This window comes from Diabrotica virgifera, chromosome 1, assembly GCF_917563875.1.
Source record: "Diabrotica virgifera virgifera chromosome 1, PGI_DIABVI_V3a".
NCBI classification, from domain to species: domain Eukaryota; kingdom Metazoa; phylum Arthropoda; class Insecta; order Coleoptera; family Chrysomelidae; genus Diabrotica; species Diabrotica virgifera.
The window spans coordinates 313,508,977-313,529,941 of record NC_065443.1 but is presented as its reverse complement, the minus strand read 5'-3'; the positions used below and the strand labels follow the sequence as shown (position 1 = coordinate 313,529,941).

Here is a 20,965-nt window from a genome sequence, read left to right as displayed (position 1 = left end):
CTTCGAAGTAGTAAAAGAGTTTAAGTATCTATCTATCAACATGCTTAGGATCTAAGCTGCTAAAAAGACAATATAAATAATTAATATTGTACATGACAATTATTATTCGTCCAGTGTTGACATAATATGGGAGTGAAACATGGACTCTGCATAAGCGGGATATAAACTGGTATTTGAGAGAAGGGTTCTCAGAATGATATTTGGTGCTCAAAGAGTATTTGGTGCTGTGACTGTGTATTGTACTAAAAACATCGTCAGACATGTAAAAGCTAACCGGGTAAGATGAGCAGGTCATGTGGTAAGATCAGAGGAAGACAAGAGTATTAAAGACAGTGTTTGTTGAGAGACCAGAAGGTATGGGCCATTCCACGAACATACGCCTGTTTTGGATTACTTCGACAACGAATATTTTACTGTGCAACGTAAGAAGTACGAAAGTAAATGGCGCTAATAATGATTCCAAAAAACAACAATGTAATTTGCAATTTACTTTCGTTCTTCTTATTTTGCACAGTAAAATATTCGTTGTCGAAGTAATCCAAAACAGGCGTATGTTCGTGGAATAGGGTATAGAAGATCAGTATGTCGTCATAGAAAAGATGGAAAGGTGATGTTGAAGGCGGTTTATCTAGGATTGGGGTAAAAAAAATGGAAAATGAAGATTCATCCGAGTTGTAAAGCCAGTCAAGAAGAAGAAAAATTGTATATCTTTAATTTAACGAATTTTTTATATAATGTTATATTTAATTATGTAGGTAACAAGTTTTTTACCAAAATTTTTATTGTCTGTATCTAGCGTGCATTAAACACGTTTATTACTTATTTATTTGGAAAGGTGTAAGTCTTAATGAAGCCCCTTATTGAACCTTTAAATAACTACTACTGTCTAATAAAGGAAGCACAGTTATTATCAATATTGTTTGAATTGATTTAACCTTTGATTCATTGTTCCAATAAAATTATATTATCACACTACATAAAATCCGACCAAGGGACGCCTATGTGCGAATCTTCAGCTACAGTATCCCTGCGCATTATTGATTATCCACTGACAAACAATCGTCTACCAAGAAATTGAACAACTCTTTAGAGACACTTCGAACTGTCAGTCTGGTTAATCCCCATCCACATACTTACACAAATCTGATTATTTTTCCAGTTCATTAAAGTGGTTGCACTGATTTCTCGGCTACTTTATTTTGGAGAATCGTTGATGCTTTCGTTGGTCGATTGTGTTATGGTATGTAAACTTATTATTGCGAACGACTCTGATAATGGATCCACCCGGACTCCGGAGTATCTAAATCAAACGCATCTCAAGGTTCGAGTTGGTTGTGTCGTTGTGTCAGGAATTTCGTACCTTCGGGGTTTTAGACTTTTTTTATTTCTGAAAACAAAATAAATATCAAAGCAATAAAATTCTGTTGAGTTGAACTAGTTTATTCTAATTTCGAGCGAGTGAAGACGGTACTACTAGAACAGCAAGTGTGGATACAGTGATCAGGCGAAACACTAGGTAAATAAAAGATAATTTCAATTTGAGTCGTTAAGTAGCTCTAATTTTATTAGTACGTGTCTGGTAAGGGTGGACTATACAATGGCAAAGCCAAATTGCATTTGAAGTGGGTTGTAAAGTAAGGCATTTGGTTTTTTTTTATTGTACAGGTTCTGTGAAAAAGTAGGCAGGTAGTTCCAAAACAGGTACTCACCTACATGTCGGAGTCACGCGGGATCAAAAGACTCTATTGAAAAAGCAATTGAGGTAAATATCTAGCATGATTTCTTTTTTAGAGACTGTATGATGTACAGCATACTCTATTGTATACAGTATGTTCCAACAAAAAGCTTTAACCATTCATTATTATACTGCTTAAACCAATGTGGAATGGCACACGTTTGTAGATGCCACACTAATTTTTTAAATGTTTTTGACAGATGAATTTCTTAGGGCTAAGTTTGCAGTGCTATATTTTTAATAAGAAGCCCATTTAATGGCTCTAAAGTTTACTCAGTTTACTGTTGGGGAGAACACAGGCTGTATAGGTTGGGGATGTGATTTTGATTAGAATAACAGAAGTTCTTCAGGGATCTAACTGGACACCACTTCTGTTTTTGCTCGTTTTCAATATAAATATGCCTGCATTATTTGAAGTGTGGTACTGTTAACGTTGATTGATTTGAAAATGTATTATACAGTAATTTCATGTGAGACTGATGTAATTGGCAGATAGGTTTAAATGCAATGTGTAAATAAATACAAAGTAAAGTACTACCAAGGATCTAAGAGGCGCATTAATATTCATCTCAGCCAGGGTTCGGTTTTATTGTTGGAGGTGTGACATTCCATAAACATGGAATTTAGATACCTCTTTATGAAATGATCCCTTGTTTATGGAATTTCACACATCTTTCACAATTAGTCTATTAGTTACCTGGTGGTATACCTAAGTTGAAACTGCTTATAGGAATCTGTTTTGAAATTGTGCTCATTTTCCAATTTTTATACATAAAACTCTATAATATACACTTCCTTTTGTGAGGTATCTAGTTGTCTAGAGAACATACATAAGTTTTTTGTGTCCCTTTTATCATACACCCACAAGAATCAGTTAGAAAGAGTTAAAAAGAAATTTTTAAAGTTTGCTGCAAAAGGCTGTAGAGGGATAAGATGGTAAAATCTTCACCCACCTGGATTCTAATTTGGGATTGGACACTCAAAAGTACATATTTGGAAACACCTTCAGCCAAATTTTTAACCCCCTAGGTGCCCCCAGGAGTCTCCTATTGCAAAAATATTTTTTTTGAAAAAACATTTTTTTGAGTGATTTTTTGCTTTAATCAAACTTTAATCAAAAAATTAGTAAATCTACAATTTTATGCCCAAAAAATCTCAAAATTCGAGTTGGTTGTGATGTTGTCAGGAATTTCGTACCTTCGGGCTTTTAGACTTTTTTTTATTTCTGAAAACAAAATAAATATCGAAGCAATAAAATTCTGTTGAGTTGAACTAGTTTATTCTAATTTCGAGCGAGTGAAGACAGTACTACTAGAACAGCAAGTGTGGATACAGTGATCAGGCGAAAAACTAGGTAAATAAAAGATAATTTCAATTTGAGTCGTTAAGTAGCTCTAATTTTATTAGTACGTGTCTGGTAAGGGTGGACTATACAATGGCAAAGCCAAATTGCATTTGAAGTGGGTTGTAAAGTAAGGCATTTGGTTTTTTTTTTATTGTACAGGTTCTGTGAAAAAGTAGGCAGGTAGTTCCAAAACAGGTACTCACCTACATGTCGGAGTCACGCGGGAACAAAAGACTTTATTGAAACTGCGATTAAGGTAAATATCTAGCGTGATTTCTGTTTTGGAGACTGTATTTTGTACTTCATACTCGATTGTATACAGTGTGTTTCAACAAAAAGCTTTAAACATTCATTATTATACTGCTTAAACCAATGTGGAATGACACACATGTTTGTAGATGCCACACTAATTTTTTAAATGTTTTTGACAGATGCAATGTTAAAGTTCTCTAAGCTAAGTTTGCAGTGCTATATTTTAATAAGAAGCCCATTTATTGGCTCTAAACTAAAGTTTACTCAGTTTACTGTTGGGGAGAATGGGAAAACACAGGCTGTATAGGTTGGGGATGTTTTTTGATTAGAATAACAGAAGTTCTTCAGGGATCTAACTGGACACCACTTCTGTTTTTGCTCGTTTTCAATATAAATATGCCTGCATTATTTGAAGTGTGGTACTGTTAACGTTGATTGATTTGAAAATGTATTATACAGTAATTTCATATGAGACTGATGTAATTGACAGATAGGTTTAAATGCAATCTGTAAATAAATACAATGTAAAGTAGTACCAAGGATCTAAGAGGTTCATTAATATTCAGCTCAGCCAGGGTTCGGTTCTATTGTTGGAGGTGTGAAATTCCATAAACAAGGAATTTAGGTACCTCTTTATGAAATGATCCCTTTTTTATGGAATTTCACACCTCTTTCACAATGAGTCTCTTAGATACCTGGTGGTATACTTAAGTTGAAACTGCTTATAGGAATCTGTTTTGAAATTGTGTTCATTTTCCAATTTTTATACATAAAACTGTATAATATACACTTCCTTTTGTGAGGTATCTAGATGTCTAGAATATACATAAGCTTTTGTGTCCCTTTTATCATACACACAAAAATCAATTAGAAAGAGTTAAAAAGAAATTTTTAAAGTTTGCTGCAAAAGGCTGTAGAGGGATAAGATGGTAAAATCTTCACCCACCTGGATTCTAATTTGGGATTAGACACTCAAAAGTACATATTTGGAAACACCTTTAGCCAAATTTTTAACCCCCTAGGTGCCCCCAGGAGTCTCCTATTGCAAAAATATTTTTTTTGAAAAAACATTTTTTTGAGTGATTTTTTGCTTTAATCAAACTAAAAAAATTAGTAAATCTACAATTTTATGCCCAAAAAATCTCAAAATTCGAGTTGGTTGTGATGTTGTCAGGAATTTTGTACCTTCGGGCGTTTAGACTTTTTTTTATTTCTGGAAACAAAATAAATATCAAAGCAATAAAATTCTGTTGAGTTGAACTAGTTTATTCTAATTTCGACCGAGTGAAGACTGTACTACTAGAACAGCAAGTGTGGATACAGTGATTAGGCAAAAAACTAGGTAAATAAAAGATAATTTCAATTTGAGTCGTTAAGTAGCTCTAATTATTATAGCTTATTAGTATGTGTCTGGTAAGGGTGGACTATACAATGGCAATGCCAAATCGTCTTTGTAGCGGGTTGTAAAGTATGGCATTTGGCTTTTTTTATTGTACAAGTTTTGTGAAAAAGTAGGCAGGTAGTTTCAAAACAGGTACTCACCTACATGTCGGAATCACGAGGGATCAAAAGACTATATTAAAACTGTGATTGAGGTAAAGATCTAGCATGGTTTCTGTTTTGGAAACTGTATTATGTACTCCATGCTCTATTGCATACAGTGTGTTCCAACAAAACGCTTTAACCATTCATTATTATACTGCTTAAACCAATGTGGAAAGGCACACATATTAGTAAAGGATCCGAGTAGAAGGTTGAAATGTTCCCATCTGCCTGCCGGATGAAATATTTTTTTTATTAAATTTCATACATAGACAAACACGATCAGCATGGGTTGCCTATCAAAATCGTGTCATAGCTATCCTTAAGGGGGGCCGTAGGGTTTGAAATCAACATTTTAAGCACATTTTTGTGAATTTTTTTGAAAGTATGCGAGAATAATTTTATTTTTAAAAATAAGCATATTAAGTATAATTCAAAGAATATTCAAAAAAATTCAATAAAAAATATTGAAAAATAAGCCAACCTTGGAAAATTTTTAAAGACACTTCAAAAAAACAATGAATTTTACAGTGGACATCAGAATTTATCATTAGATAATGGTAGACAAAAAATTCAAAAAGATTTTATTAGCTTATGAGTTTCTCGAGGTAACGCTGTCAAGTTTCTTTTAGTTTTAATGATCTTTGATTTTTTAGTATCACTCAGAAATCAAAACAACGAAATTTTTTACAGAAAAAAGGGTGAATATTAACATATTTATTATTGTTAAACAAAATATATATAAAACAAAAAATATTTCGATAGTGTTACCTCAAGGAATGTCTAAAGAGAATATGTACAACATTCCAGGTGAGTTGGTCAGGTAGTTTTTGAGTTACAATGTCTACACAGTCTACAGACTTAAAAAAAAAGCAGTTTTGAGAAAAACGCTCTTAAAATATTGTCAACTTTTATTTTCAATTTTGTTTTGTCTGTCAAATCTTAAAGTGATGCACACAGGAATATGTTTTTGAATCGCGGGGTAATTTACAAAAGAAAATTGACCGTTTCTCACTACACTCAATCGCGCTGGCTCGAAGATGCTGCAAAGCGAGTCGAAGGTAGAGAGATAGTGTTGAATATCAATATCTTCGACTCGCTTTGCAACAGGTTCGCGTCAGCACGCTTGAACGTAATGAACAACGGTCAACAGCTGTTCTCATTTTCTTTTGTAAATTACAAAGTTGACAATTTTACAGTGCTATATTTTAATAAGAAGCCCATTTAATGGCTCTAAAGTTTACTCAGTTTACTGTTGGGGAGAACACAGGCTGTATATGATGGGGATGTGGTTTTGATCGAAATAACTCTGCAAGTGGCCCAAGCATGGGTTGCTTGAGCCATCTGAGAATACTTAAATAAGGGATAATTTTATTGTAATAAAAGCGTTTTGGTAAAATGATGGGTTGTGGATTAGGCTACTGTTGCTCTGAGCGCCTCAATTATACAAGAAGATTACTAAAAGATGACTATTGGATAAGTGGCAACAGTAGCGATCAACAGGTAACAACAAACGCGGTCCAAGATTGCGGCTGTAATTTTGAATATTTTGTCGAGATATTTGGCACACATATTCGTAATGAAGAATGGCGGTACAGAGCCCAATTTGAAAAATATATTAATATGTGGAAATTACTCTATAACTAAATAAACTATTGCAAAAAGGAGCCTGTACCGCCATTAAGAAGAACAAAAACATAAACTTTCTTTAAATAAACTTTTTTATCCCGTGCCTAGATTTTGTGTCACATTGGACCTAACAATAAAAATTAGGTATTATGTAGGTAAAATTTTTTATCTCTAACAAGAAATCAAACATATTATTATTATAACTAAATAACTGATTAGTCAATATAGAGAGAAAGTATCACTGTCATTTTGACAATCCTGCGTCAGATTTATGTTCTGTTATCTGCATAGGGATTACGAACACTCTACTACGGCGCTACGGTAAAACATGGCGGATACAATTCGTATGGAGTATTCGTAATCCCTATGCAGATAACAGAACAGAAATCTGACGCAGGTTTATCAAAATGACAGTGACACTTTCTCTATGTTGACTAATCATTTATTTAGTTATAATATGTTCGATTTCTTGTTAGAGATAAAAAATTTTACTAGGTCCAATATGACACAAAATCTAGGCATAGGATAAAAAAAGTTTATTTGAAGAAAGTTTATTTTTTTGTTCTTCTTAATGGCGGTACAGGCTCCTTTTTGCAATATTTTATTTAGTTATAGAGTAATTTCCACATACATACTAACATATTTCTCAAATTGGGCTCTGTACCGCCATTCTTCATTATATAACGAATATGTGTGCCAAATATCTCGACACAATATTCAAAATTACAGTCGCAATCTTGGACCGCGTTTGTTGCTACCTGTTGATCGCTACTGTTGCCTCTTAATAAATAAACTTGCCATTCATCTTCGATACCATCAGAATTTTTATCGATTTTTATTCTCAAAATTGACATTTAAATGCATCTTAATCATATAACTATTAAACCATCCTTTCTCGTCGTCAAAAATAAATAACCAGTTAAAATGTTAATTTTACCAAATTCCATATTTTATAAAAATTGTTATTTACAAAAAATTTAAAATACAGCCTTTACCGATACCGATAGTAGGTCACCCACGAAATGTGTTTGTTTAAGTTAAATAATTCCACATGTGGTCATGTCATTAAATATTTTAAAATATTCATGTAAAAGTGAATACGTAGTAAGTACATAGATTGTAAAAACCATTTAAGAGCTATAATTCTAGCAATTAGACATCAATACGAGTTATTACTGACGTTTTGGGACAGACAAGTGAATACAAATATTTATTGTCTAATGTGACTTCATTGTTTTTCAATCTCTTCCTTTGAATGGTTGTCAAATAATGCATTATACGAGGTAGTACTGTCGCCAGGGGGTACAACGGCCTCCTCTATTTAGATGGACTTATCCAAGTATTTTTTATGTATTTTGACCCCTAGAACACGAATTTTTTGCGTAACAGTTGATCCGGATGTCGATAAGATTGTTATAAACAAAGAACTTGCAGAATTTCATAACAGCGATTTTTCGCAAAGCAAAACATTTTTTTTGTATTTTTTGGGTCATTCGTCATTCTAAGCAAAAAATTTCCTTGCAAGTTTTTTGCATTTCATATTTGGCTGATTACGATTCTGACAACTGTCAGATTGAACTAAAATGTCATGCAATGATCTCTACATTGTTAAAATCATATATGACGTCAAAATTAATGACACATTCAAAAACTAAGAAGAACTTTATATCTTAGTCATAATATGGATATACGCTGTGAGCTCGTACGTAGAGGGGATATTTATAAATTCGCGAGCGCCAGTAGTGGCAAGTCTGTAAACGTTTACCGGAAATTTGACATAAATGTCAAAGTGATTAATTTAAAATTAAAATTAAAAACATTAATTATAAAAAATATTAGTTGGTCAAAGCTGTTGTATATATTTTTACCTTAAATATACCTACGTTTTAAATAATGAATTTACGTTTTTTTAATGTTCCGTAATATGTAATTATAAATTAATCTTTAATCTTAGCGCCATCTACACGATAATTGTGAAAGTATCCGAAGTAAGAAATTAATATTTCATCAATAGAACGTCAAAATGATTAGCAAAATCTTCAAAAAATCTGTTACAATTTAATTACTTTTTAGCGTTGTAAATATTAAGCGATAACAATTAAATAGTAAATTTAAAAATTACCAGTGAAAGTTGAATTAGTATCCGCCAGGAGCGACACCAGCGAAGCTCACAGCGTATAGGTAAATCATTTTTTCCGATTATAGCGTCATCTATCAACAACTAGAATAAATGTTATAAATGTGTATAATCACGGACGTATTTACCTACCTTTTTTCTGTCACTTGTGACGCACTGAAATAAGCCCCTGAGAAGCACCATAGCTTGATCTTCTTGCATCTTATATCTTGCAGAAAATTTAAAATATTTCAAGTGTGAAACCTCCTTTAGAATTCCGTTAATATTCCTTCTAGCTTTTTTATTATAGTCTTTAGAGTTTTTCTTATTTAATATTGGAATATATTTTTTTAAATTTTCTAATTTTGTATAAAAATTCCTCCAAGTAAAATACTTAATAAATTTTTTAATTCGAAAAAAATGTCAAAATGTTTTATTTTTAATGTACTTACTTTTGAAAAAATTGTAATTTGCTTTGAAAACTAAATATACACTATGAGAGGTCAGATATTATTTTGTCTTTCCCCTGTAATTGTAAATTCACTGTTTGTAAATATTCCATGACATTAGTCAAAAACATCAAGTCTTGTAATCACTCGTTATGGTTAATTCTAAATAAATTTTCTTTTCTTTTTGTTTATTTGTGACTTTAGCACTTAGCTATTTAGCCAGATACAACTTGATAATAATTAATACTAATACAAAAAAAAACTATTAAACCTAATACAAATTATTAAAAAGAAAAACATATTATTCTAATTTACTTAATACTTAATAAAAAAGTGTCTATCTATACCTACTATTGCAAACAGGTCATAATAGTCAAAAGAAAAAAAAACCTCTTAAAAATTCCTAAAAGACATTACTATAAATAGGGAAAAGGAGGGCAAATAAACAATTGGGTAAAAAAAAGGTTAACGAGATTGGCTAAGATTGATTACAGACATACATTTGTACTATGTATAAATTTGATTAGACAATCATATACTCTTTTGTCATTAGTAGCCAATAGGTTATTTATTTGGTACGGAGGAAATATTTGCAGCGTTTGCAAGCTGCTTAAAAGAGTTCCTGAATGCTGAATATATTTGGAACAGTTAAAAATATGATTAAGATCTCCTTGTTCTTGACATGTTTCACATAAGTCTGAATTGTAAATTTTGATTTTAGCAAGATGAGTAGGATAACAAGCATGACCAAATCTCAATCTTATTAAGGTTGTTATATATTTACGGATGTTATTAAATTTCTTAAACCATCTCGAATTTGGAATTTGTGGTTGTATATAAACATATTGTGTTGTTGAGTGGTTACAAAAAGTTTGCCAATAAGTTTTCCAACGATCTATTTGATTTCTTTTAGAGATACAAAAAGTGTCTTTTCTTTTAGAAATGCAGTTATTGGATAAAACAAATCTTCACATTGATTTAATAATGTTGTATTAGCTAAATAAATATCCGTCAAACAACGCAAACGAAGTTAATGTCATTTAGAAGTTCTTGAATGTCCTACAGAAATTTTAAGATTACTAACAGAGAACCACATGGATGTACTAGTAAACTAGTAGAATTATTCAACGATACCGGGGAAATATCCCAAATAATGGCTAATATCTGAGTTCATCTAATACCTAAAAAAAAACCCCACGCAATGAAAAGTGAGGAATATAGGACGATCAGTTTGATGAACCATGTTTTAAAAGTTTTTCTTGAGAGTGATCCATGAACGTGTCTACAAAAAACTAGACACAGGAAACCAACTGGAATTTTAAAAAAAGCTTTGGCTCTAGAGATGCATTATATACTATACAATCACTTATAGAACGGTGTCGAGATGTCAACTATGACGTATTTATATATGTCTGGTTGACTTTCAGAAAGCCTTTGACAAAATGCAACACAGAAGGTTTGCAAACATATTACGGAACACAGAAATAGATGATCAGGATGTGAAAATCATTACAAATTTATACCGAAATCAGAAAACTTTAATATGAGTGGACCAACAGAAATCTAAAGAGGTATCTATAGGAAGAGGAGTACGACAAGGATCTGTACTATCCCCTCTACTTTTTAATATGTGTCCAGAAGAGGTATTTAAAGAGGCACTAGAAGACATCAGTGAAGGCTAGTGTTGCCCAAATGCAAGAACAAGACGAGACTTACAGTCTTGGTCTTGCGCCAGTACACCTGGTCTTGGTCTTGGTCTTGGTATTGCGCTCCCGGTCTTGGTCTTGGTCTTGGTCTTTCAGCAAGAGTCTTGCAAGTCTCGCAGTTGCCTATTAGCTTATTGCATATCTTTGAACAACGTAACAGAGAGGTACATTTTAAGCTGGAACATCATAGCCATAGTAAAGACCAGCCAAATTAATAAATATCAAGACCAGCGGTTCTCAATCTGTGGTGCATGTACCACTGGTGGTACATATCATTATTTGCGGTGGTACACAAAACGCAAACACTCCCAAAATCAGCACCACAATTATTATAGTTAATTAGATTACCTATAGAGCTATTTCAGTTAAGTGGTAACAAAAATAATAAAAAGTATCCAGATGACACGTATTCTATGACCTTTTATATGGAGTTAAAGTCTGTAAAATTACGGACGCAACTGAAAAAAGACTTGTCAGCTTTGAGATATGGTGTTAACGGAGAATGTGGAAAATATCGTGAACACAACACGTAACAAACATGGAAACATTAAGAAAGATGAAAAAAAAAAGAAATACCCAAACACTGTGAAGCAAAGAAAAATGAGCTACTTTTTTTTTAAATGCTTTTCTTTAGTTCAATAGTTTGCGTAAAATCTTTAGACGTTAATTTGACTGCCTTTTCTTCAATGCAAATGAATGAAAATTTGCAGACGTATGCATTCGCCGGTACAATACAAGAATAGCCAATAAATTTTTTTATGTTTATTAATTGTTTAAATAAAAAAAAAAAGATTTTAATGGAAAATGCTTAAATTCTCTTGTTTTTTACAATGTAGAAACTTGAAACTTACGGATTGTAGCTAAGGATATGAACTATACATAATTTCACTTTTTACGTTTATTGTTTACGTTATGCTTCATAAATAAACAATAAAGTTTCAAATTTTGAACGCTCATATATTTGTTTATATAAAAATCGGCGCTTATTCGTGTCAAATTTTAATACTATACGAAACAAAAACTTCAACCAAAATTTGAATAAAAAAATTTGTGTTTTTATCGTAGTCTTAGAAAAACCACCGGTAGAGACGTTTTGAGCTACAATTAAGATTAGAATTCGTTTTGGCGTATTAATTTAATAGCCCAGTAAATGAACGGGAAATACGGCGATACCGTGTAATTTTCAGGGGCAACTCCGAATTGCATGAAAATTTGGATTTAGGTTCTACTTACCCTTCACTTCAGAGTTGAAATTGTGCTGTTGGTTGCTTTTACTTGGGGGGTGACAGTCACCCCTTCTCGGTGGTGAAAAAACATACGTTCTAGATAAGACCGGAAATGGATAAATTGGCTGATTTTAAACAACTTTTAATCTATAGAGTTTTTTATGTAAGTCAATAATTTTCGAGTTATTAGCGATTGAAAATGTTTATTTTTCGACAAAAAAACTATACTACGTTTTCAGACGGTTTTTCGCAAATAACTCAAAAAGTAAATATTTCATCGAAAAAAATATTCCTAGCAAAAATGTAGCTTATAATAAACCGAAACAAATGGTATATCAGTAAAGTCTATCAATCGAGTAAAAACAAAGTTGTAGCTCATGGAAAACACGTTCTGATTCGTCTAATTTCAAATCGAATATTTCAAGGTGAAATCACCGAAGAATTAAGCACTTTCCGGAAAAACCCATTCAAACTTAAAGTGTTTATAAAAAGCTTTATTTTAATTGTTTATACAAGTTTTTAGCATTAAAAATAAGCGAGTTACGCTCAAAATAAAGTTGGCCCTCTTTTTTTTGGTGAAAAAATTATGAAAATCTCCCAGTGTTTAGCTCACGAAATGAAATTAATCGCTACCGCTTTACAAACAATTTACTTACCTATCTATTTTTTATATGATCTGTCAGTCTCACCGGTTTAAAGTGCTTATTTTTAAAAGGGCTATAGTTGAAAAAGCTTGAAGGGGCCACTAAACACGAGTGTATGCAAATTTTGAACAGCCATATCTTAACCAATTTTTGTCTTACGGAGAAACAAAATGAAACAAGCATATTTATAATAGCAAAACCTACATTTTTTTACTCGTTAAGATTTTTCTTATCACTAATACTTTTTAAGTTATTTTGAAAAAAGGAAATTTTTCAAAAATTTTTAGAATTTTTTTTACTATAAATCCAAATTTTTTCAAAAATAAGCACTTCAAACCAATAAAACTTACAGATCATATAAGCAATCCAAATAGAGAAAATAATTGGTAAAGCAGCAACGATTAATTTTATTTAGGGTGCTAAATAGACTGCAGGTTTTCACGATTTTTTTACCAAAAAAATGAGTTAACTTTTTTTTCAGTGTAACTCGTTTATTTTGGATGCTAGAAACTTTTGTAAAAAACAAATATAAATATATTTTTTAGATACTTTAAAAATGTTAATAAGCTTTTCCCTAAAAGTGCTTGATTTTTCGGTGATTTCGCGTTGAATTATTCGATTTGGAATTAGACGAATAAGAACGAATTTTTCATGAGCTACAACTTTGCTTTTACTCAATGTATAGACTTTACTGATACACCATTTTTTTCGATTTTTTATAAGCTACACTTTTGCTGGGAATATTTTTTTCGATAAAAAACGTTTTGAGTTGTTTGCGAAAAACAGTCTGAAAGCGTAGTTTTTTTGTCAAAAAATCAACATTTTCAATCGCGAATAACTCGAAAAGTATTGACTTACGTAAAAAACTTTATAGAACGAAAGTTGCTTATAATCTGCCAATTTATGCATTTCCGGGCTTATTTGAAACAAGCGTTTTTCACCCCCCGAGTAGGAGTGATTGTTATCCCCCAAGTAAAAGCAACCAACAGCACAATTTCAACTTTGAAGTGGAGGGTAAGTATAACCTAAATCCAAATTTTCATGCAATTCGGAATTGCCCCTGAAAATTACACTCCAAAACGGTCATTTATTGGGCTATAACTCTTTTCTTTAGTTCAATCGTTTGGGTCAAATCTTTGGACGTTAATTTGACTGCCTTTTCTTCAATGCAAATGACTGAAAATTTGGAGACATGTGCATTCGCGGGAACAATACACGAATAGTCAATATACATTTTTTTATGTTTATTAATTGTTTAAATAAAAAATGATTTAAACGGAAAATGCTTAAATTCTTTTGTTTTTACAATGAAGAAACTTAAAACTTTTACAGATTGTAGCTAATTATATGAACTATACATAATTTCACTTTTTACGTTAATTGTTTACGTTCATAAATAAACAATTAAGTTTCAAATTTTTTACCGATTCCGACTACTTTTCATGTTTGTACATCATATGTTTTATACATATTTTAATAAACCCGACGATATATCTTAATGTTTAAAAAGGGTAAGACTAAAAAGTAAAAAATAAAAAAAAATGAAATTTTTTTTAAGAAACGCTTTTTTTTAGTTAGGCTACGGCTCCACGGGCGGGAAATTGACGCTAGCAGTAGCAGTAAAATGAACTTAAGGTTCCGCGGAACGGAATGGGAATAGCCGAACTGAACCGACTACGCACAAGTCCTGTAGTCGGTACAGTTCGGCTATCCCTATTCCGTTCCGCGGAACCTTAAGTTCATTTTACTGCTACTGCTAGCGTCAATTTCCCGCCCGTGGAGCCTTAGCCTTACGAGTGACTAAAATTAAAAATATTATAAGTAAATCAACTAAAAAGCAAAAAATAAGAAAAAAGAATGTGTGTGTACTTTGTACGCACGTAAGAAGTTATACTTCTATTATATGATTTAAACGAATTAATATACTTTTTATTTATATTTTGTTTAAATATTAAACTAATTTATACTTACTACTTCTCAAACATTTGTATTAGAACAGTGCCAAAAATTAAAATAATAAAAGAATAAAACACACACAAACACATTAAACAAGCCACAAATGATGTCTGAACATTAATTGTCGAAATTTTTTTTAACTAAATACGTATTTTCTTAAAATACAATTATATAATAAATATACTTACAATCATAAAATGTATTAAAAAAAAAACAAAAAAGAAAGTTTCTATTGGGACTCGAACCAGCGCTGATAAGAGCGGTTGGTATTGGAATTCATTCGCCTTCTCCGCTTAGCCACGGACACTTTGTGTCATTATTTACGAAGATCGACTAACTAAACGGATTAAACTTGTGATATTTTGATATTTTGAAAATTGATCAAATTATTTTAATTTTGAATTGAAATGATTTAGAATTGAAAAAATACAACAAAACAGAGTAAAAAAACAATATATTAGGTGAATATTGATAGAAATTTTGATGGTAATCAAATTATATAAATAAAAGTATTACATACTATGTATTTTGGCAGATCAAATAGGTAGGTTTATACCCATGATACATTAACAATTATTACGTACCTGTTGCTTTTAAAAACTATTTAAAAGTCACTACAATATTATAAACTTTTTTGTTTCTGTCCTCACAACAATAAAACTAATATATTATACATTTGTTTACCTTTACTTTTACCTCCAAACCACAGCTGCCATATCGGATAATTTTTGACATGTCATTTGAACATCCAATCAGAACAAAGTTATAATGCGCAGGCCCCGGGATGATAGGTTTTAACATATAAAAAAATCACCCTCTATCGCCGGTAAAGAAGTATAACTTCAAAAATTGAAAAAATCTAACACATTCGTTAAAGAAAAGCGTGGGGCGAAAACCGTTCATTCGACGAAGACGCGCCACGCTTTTCTTTGACTAATGTGTTAGATTGTTTCAATGTTTTTTATTTCAAATACTTAGAAATGAAAAATGAGTTGATGTGATTGATTATACAACAGAAGGTGAAAGGAAAAAAAGGACCAGGGAGACGTCCTGGTTGAAAAATTTAAAGCAGTGGAAAGGAACAACAAGAATAGAACCCTTGTTCTAAATTCTAAATGTTCTTAAAGGATCAGGTACACGTAGAAGAATAGCTTTGTTTATCTTACGCTTTTTTAATTCATGTTTGTTCCCTTGACCCTAATATTCCCTAAATGGTGATATATAAAAATGACGGGGTGTGCTCACACACACACTGTCACTCCATTACAGTAATTATTGCATGGCTATCAATGGCCATTTAACTTTGGAAACATTTCGATTGGATTCTAAAATTAAACCAAACTCGGTCATATTCGCACCTTATTGTTTAACCGTAGATACGAACCCTTTATTGGGACGAGACAATCGTTTTCAGTAAATAACAGAGCCTAGGTTTCACAATAGCCTTATCGATGACGCTTATGTCATGTACTTGTGATAGTGGAAATTATTGATAGACGAATAATGCAACGGGTGTTTATATTCGATTATTTAATAATTTTCTGAAGTTGAATTTCACTTTTTCGTAATGTGACTGTGATAACAAATAATGAACTAAACTTTCACGTATTTCGTTTGGTCGATTTAGACTTTGAAACCAGCAGAATTTAACGTTTGAATGTTACCTACTTCTTTATGTATGTACATATTTGAATTAGTATGTGATAAAAGTAATTCAACAAACATTTTTTAAGAATTATATTAGTCAAAGGTGTAACCTACCATCCCCCCCATATCCTTTCCTCAAAAACGTCATTTTTTCGGTTTTATTTTCGGTAGGTTGCAATAAATTTAAAACTTTCAAAAAACTCGCATATACAGGGTGTTTGGTAAAGAATGGGCCATAACTTAATCTTAGATTCCTGAGCTCAAAATAGGTCGATTTAAGCTAACTTACCTTAGGACGAAAGTTGATAATAACCAAGATACTGTCAAAGGTAAACTTTTATTTCATTTATTCTTTCCTACAATCATACCTCACCGGCAGATGGTATCAGATAAAACTAGGGGAGGCCCTCACTACTCTACATTCCATCCACTCTGGCGTACCCCAAGGAAGTGTCCTTGGACCCACACTGTACCTCCTGTTCACAGCAGATATACCAACTTCAGATCGTACAACAATTGCAACATATCGATCCCTCAGAAGCCAATCGGTGTAAGTGTTTAAAATGAGATACTAAGATGTTTCTGAATGCAGTTGCACAAATATAAGTAATTATTAAAAACAAATAAACCGTCTTTATTTATCATAATATGGGTAACATACAAACAAGGAAATAATAATATTATATACAGTGAGCACGTAAAGGTTGGAATAAATTCATTTTCTCGAGAATGGACAATTTTGGAAAAAAATCCCAAAACAGGTCAATTTTTATTTAGAATTACGTCACCCATCATTTTTTTTAAATAAGAATAGGGGTGATGTGATAGCTCATTTGAAAGGTAATTCAATTCTCTGTTCAGTAATATAAACATTAACATAATTATTTATACAGGGTGTCCAAAAAAAATTTTGGAATAAATTTATTTTCATAAAAAGAAGAATGTGTGTAATTTATTTAATTCAAAATACATTTTACTGATATCAGAAAACAGAAAAAAATGTTTATTTGGCAAATAAATATTGTTTTTTGCTTAAGTTCAATATTAAAGCAGCCACCCACTAGCCTCGTGACAGTTTAACATTTAATTTAAGCGAAAAGCAATGATTATTTTTCAAATAAACATTTTTTTCAGCTTTATGAGAGCAGTAAAATGTATTTTGAACTAAATAAATTACATACATTCTTCTTTTTATGTCAATAAATTCAATCCAAAAAATTTTTTTGGACACTCTGTATAAATAATTATGCTAATGTTTATATTATTGAATAGAGAATTGAATTGCCTTTCAAATGAGCTATCACACGACCCCTATTCTCATTTAAAAAAATCATCGATGGCGTCATCATGCCCAGATGGGTGACGTCACTTGTATGATATATATGCCAAAAAGTCGTAATTTAAAAATAAAAATTGACCTGTTTCGGGATTTTTTTTCCAAAATCATCCATTCTCGAGAAAATGAATTTATTCCAACCTTTACGTGCTCACTGTATAATAATGTGTGTTCAACTTCAATAAGTCATTTTTAGGGAGAATTGACTTACACCGTTTGACTTCTGAGGTATCCATATGCTGATGACACTGTCCTAATGGCCTGCCAAGAAAATCCGACCCTAGCTTCTCAGATACTACAAAGCCACTTAAATAGACTTGAAGTATGGTTTAAACTGTGGAGAGTCAAAGTTAGTAGCTCCAAGTCAACACACATTACGTTTACACTAAGAAAGGGGATCAATTCAGCTGTAACCTTTAACAACACACCACTGCCAATAAGAAGCGACGTCAAATACTTGGGGATTTACCTAAACAGCCCCTAACATGGCAAAAGCATATTTGGAACAAACGACTGCAACTGGGACTCGTTTATAGAAAGATGTACTGGTTCATGAATCAAAAATCACTCCTAAGTCTAGACAATTAACTGCTGATCTACAAATGTGTACTGAAACCCATCTGGACGTATGGCATCCAAATCTGGGGAACTGCCAGTGAAACAAATTTACTCAAGATACAGCGCTTTCAATCAAAAGTTTAAAGTTGTGCTCACTACGGAGAGCAATGGATTGTATCCTCGCTCCGAACCTTGCTCCCTGGTATTTATGTTCGTTATATTCGTGAATTCTCGCATTTAAAATAATGTATTTATTTTACATAGCGATCGATAATATAGTTTCGATCGTTATATAAAATAAATACATTATTTTAAATGCGAGAATTCACGAATATAAATACCAGGGAGCAAGGGTCGGAGCGAGGATACAATCCATTGCTCTCCGTAGTGAGCGAACCCCAAGGCAACTGTGCCAAGCTCCTTGATACATTTCCAACGATAATATACATAGGGATCTCCAAGTCCAAACCATCAAAGAAGAAATTATTTCTCTGTGCTCCAAGAACCACAATAGACTACAGGTTCACCCAAATATATTGGTCACCAATCTCCTGACACCCCTACAGAACAGAAGACTAATAAGAACAGACACTCTTGACCTCAACACTAACTAATTATTCCAACTTATTACTATTGTACTATTCAAATTAATTCAATTAATTATATTAATAACTGTATTAATTCAATTATTATTGTACTCTTTTAGGTATTCACCACTTGGTGAATACTGACTGTGTCACTTTCTTAACACTTATATGTATTGTTTATTATTTTGTATAAAATAAATTGCAATAAAATTGATGTAAAAAAAATTATTCTTGAATATTTCCTGACAGGTATGAGCTAACAACACGAAATTTGGTAAGCGGGGTTTTTTTGGGACGAGAAATCCAAATTGGTCACCAAAATGATGTTATTACCCAGACGGCGCCACATACGTCTTTTGGCGCTGAATTAATGCGTTCAATTTTTTTGATCCACCACTGTACATAATTTTTGAATCAAAAATTATATTCTCTTAATATTTTTACTTAAATAAGGTATATACTACATTCATCTCGCTAAACTTAACCGTTTTCGAAATACACGCATTTTAAATCTGCGATGCAACATAATTGTTTGCATAATATCATTGTAGTTACAACCGAAACACAATAATTTCCAAAAATGTATCGCAAATCTCTTCTAATGAAATTTGCGTTGCAATAACATGAATATTAGAACTTGCACAATTATTATGGTTTTAAGTTTATTTTTCGGGTGTAACTACAATGATATGCAGAAAATTATGTTGTATCGCAGATTTAAAATGCGTTTATTTCGAAAACGGTTAAGTTTAGCGAGATGAATGCAGTATATCTTTTTTAAGTAAAAATATTAAGAGAATAAAAATTTAGGTTGAAAAAGTATGTAGAGTGGGGGATAAAAAAAATTAAACGTATTAAATGAGCGCTGAAAGACACATGTGGCGCCCTCTGGTTAATATATTATTTTTGGTGGCGAATTTAGATTTCTCGTCCCAAAAAACTGCGTACCAAATTTCGTGTTGTTAGCTCATGCCTGTCAGGAAATATTCAAAATTAAATGAAATAAAAGCTTAACTTTGACACCCTGTATTTCGGTTATTATCAACTTTCGTACTAAGGTAAGTTAGCTTAAATCGACCTATTTTAAGCTCAGGAATCTGAGGTTAAGCTATGACCCATTCTTTACCAAACATCCTGTATAGTTGAGGCTTTTACAAAACTTGTCTATTTTTATAGACCATTAACTGTACATAACCTAAAAATTTTTTTTTCGAAAGAAGTCTATACTTTTTTTTGGAGACAGCCGCAGGCCTAATTTTTTTTCTGTATTTTATGGAAAAATATATTTCTCATTTTTTTTTAGATTTTTCTGTAAGGTGTGCCACCTTTAAAAACGCGGAAAATTGGTATTTTAGTAATTTTTCTCCATTTTATAAACTTCAAAATAAACCAAATCAAGGTTTTTTATAGGTTGTTTATAATTTGGAGTAACAGTCCTTTAGGGCATTCAAAAATTGGGCGAATCACCTTTAAACCCTCAAAAAACGTTGTTTCTACAAGATTTTTAAGGATTTTTGCAATTTTTAAGGGATACTTATATTTTTTGAGATCGATATATCCTGAATTAATTTTTAAAATTATTTTACGTTTTATATGTTTACTTAAATAACCATTTTAGCAATTTTAACCCACCATCCCCATCATCCGTCCCTCAGAAACCTCATTTTTTCGTCTTTATTTCTTTTTCGGTGGGTTGAAATCAATTTAAAAATATCAAAAAGTTCATACTCATAGTTGAGACTTTTACAAAGCTTATACAGTGAGCACGTAAAGGTTGGAATAAATTCATTTTCTCGAGAATGAATGATTTTGGAAAAAAATCCCGAAACAGGTCAATTTTTATTTTTAAATTACGAGTTTTTGGCACATATATTATACTAGTGACGTCACCCATCTGGGCGTGGTGACGTCATCTATGATTTTTTTAAATGGGAATAGGGGTCATGTGATAGCTCATTTAAAAGGTAATTTAATTCTCTGTTCAGTAGTATAAACATTAACATAATTAGTTATACAGGGTGCCCAAAAAAAATGGTTTTTAATTAAATTTATTGACAAAAAGAAGAATGCATGTAATTTATTTAGTCAAAAATACATTTTACTGTTCTCAGAAAACAGAAAAAAATGTTTATTTGAAAAATGATCATTGCTTTTCGCTTAAATTAAATGTTCAAACTGTCACGAGGAAGGTGGGTGGCGGCTTTAATATTGAATTTAAGCAAAAAACAATATTTATT

At 31.8% G+C, this 20,965-nt stretch overlaps 1 protein-coding gene across 3 annotated transcripts in view; it reads left to right on the top strand.

The window, feature by feature from the left end:
- The first annotated feature begins 1,283 nt into the window (after positions 1–1,283).
- The window catches only part of LOC126886217 (protein kinase C and casein kinase substrate in neurons protein 1), a 105,789-nt gene continuing 86,107 nt past the window's right edge, over positions 1,284–20,965 (top strand). The window contains exons 1-2 of one of the 3 annotated variants that reach the window (XM_050653089.1): positions 1,322–1,516; positions 1,666–1,762. The gene's annotated coding sequence lies outside the window, so the exon portion shown is untranslated. Of the gene's footprint in view, positions 1,517–1,665; positions 1,763–2,932; positions 3,090–20,965 lie in introns of those variants that run through there. The other 2 variants (XM_050653083.1, XM_050653095.1) reach the window with 2 other exon arrangements.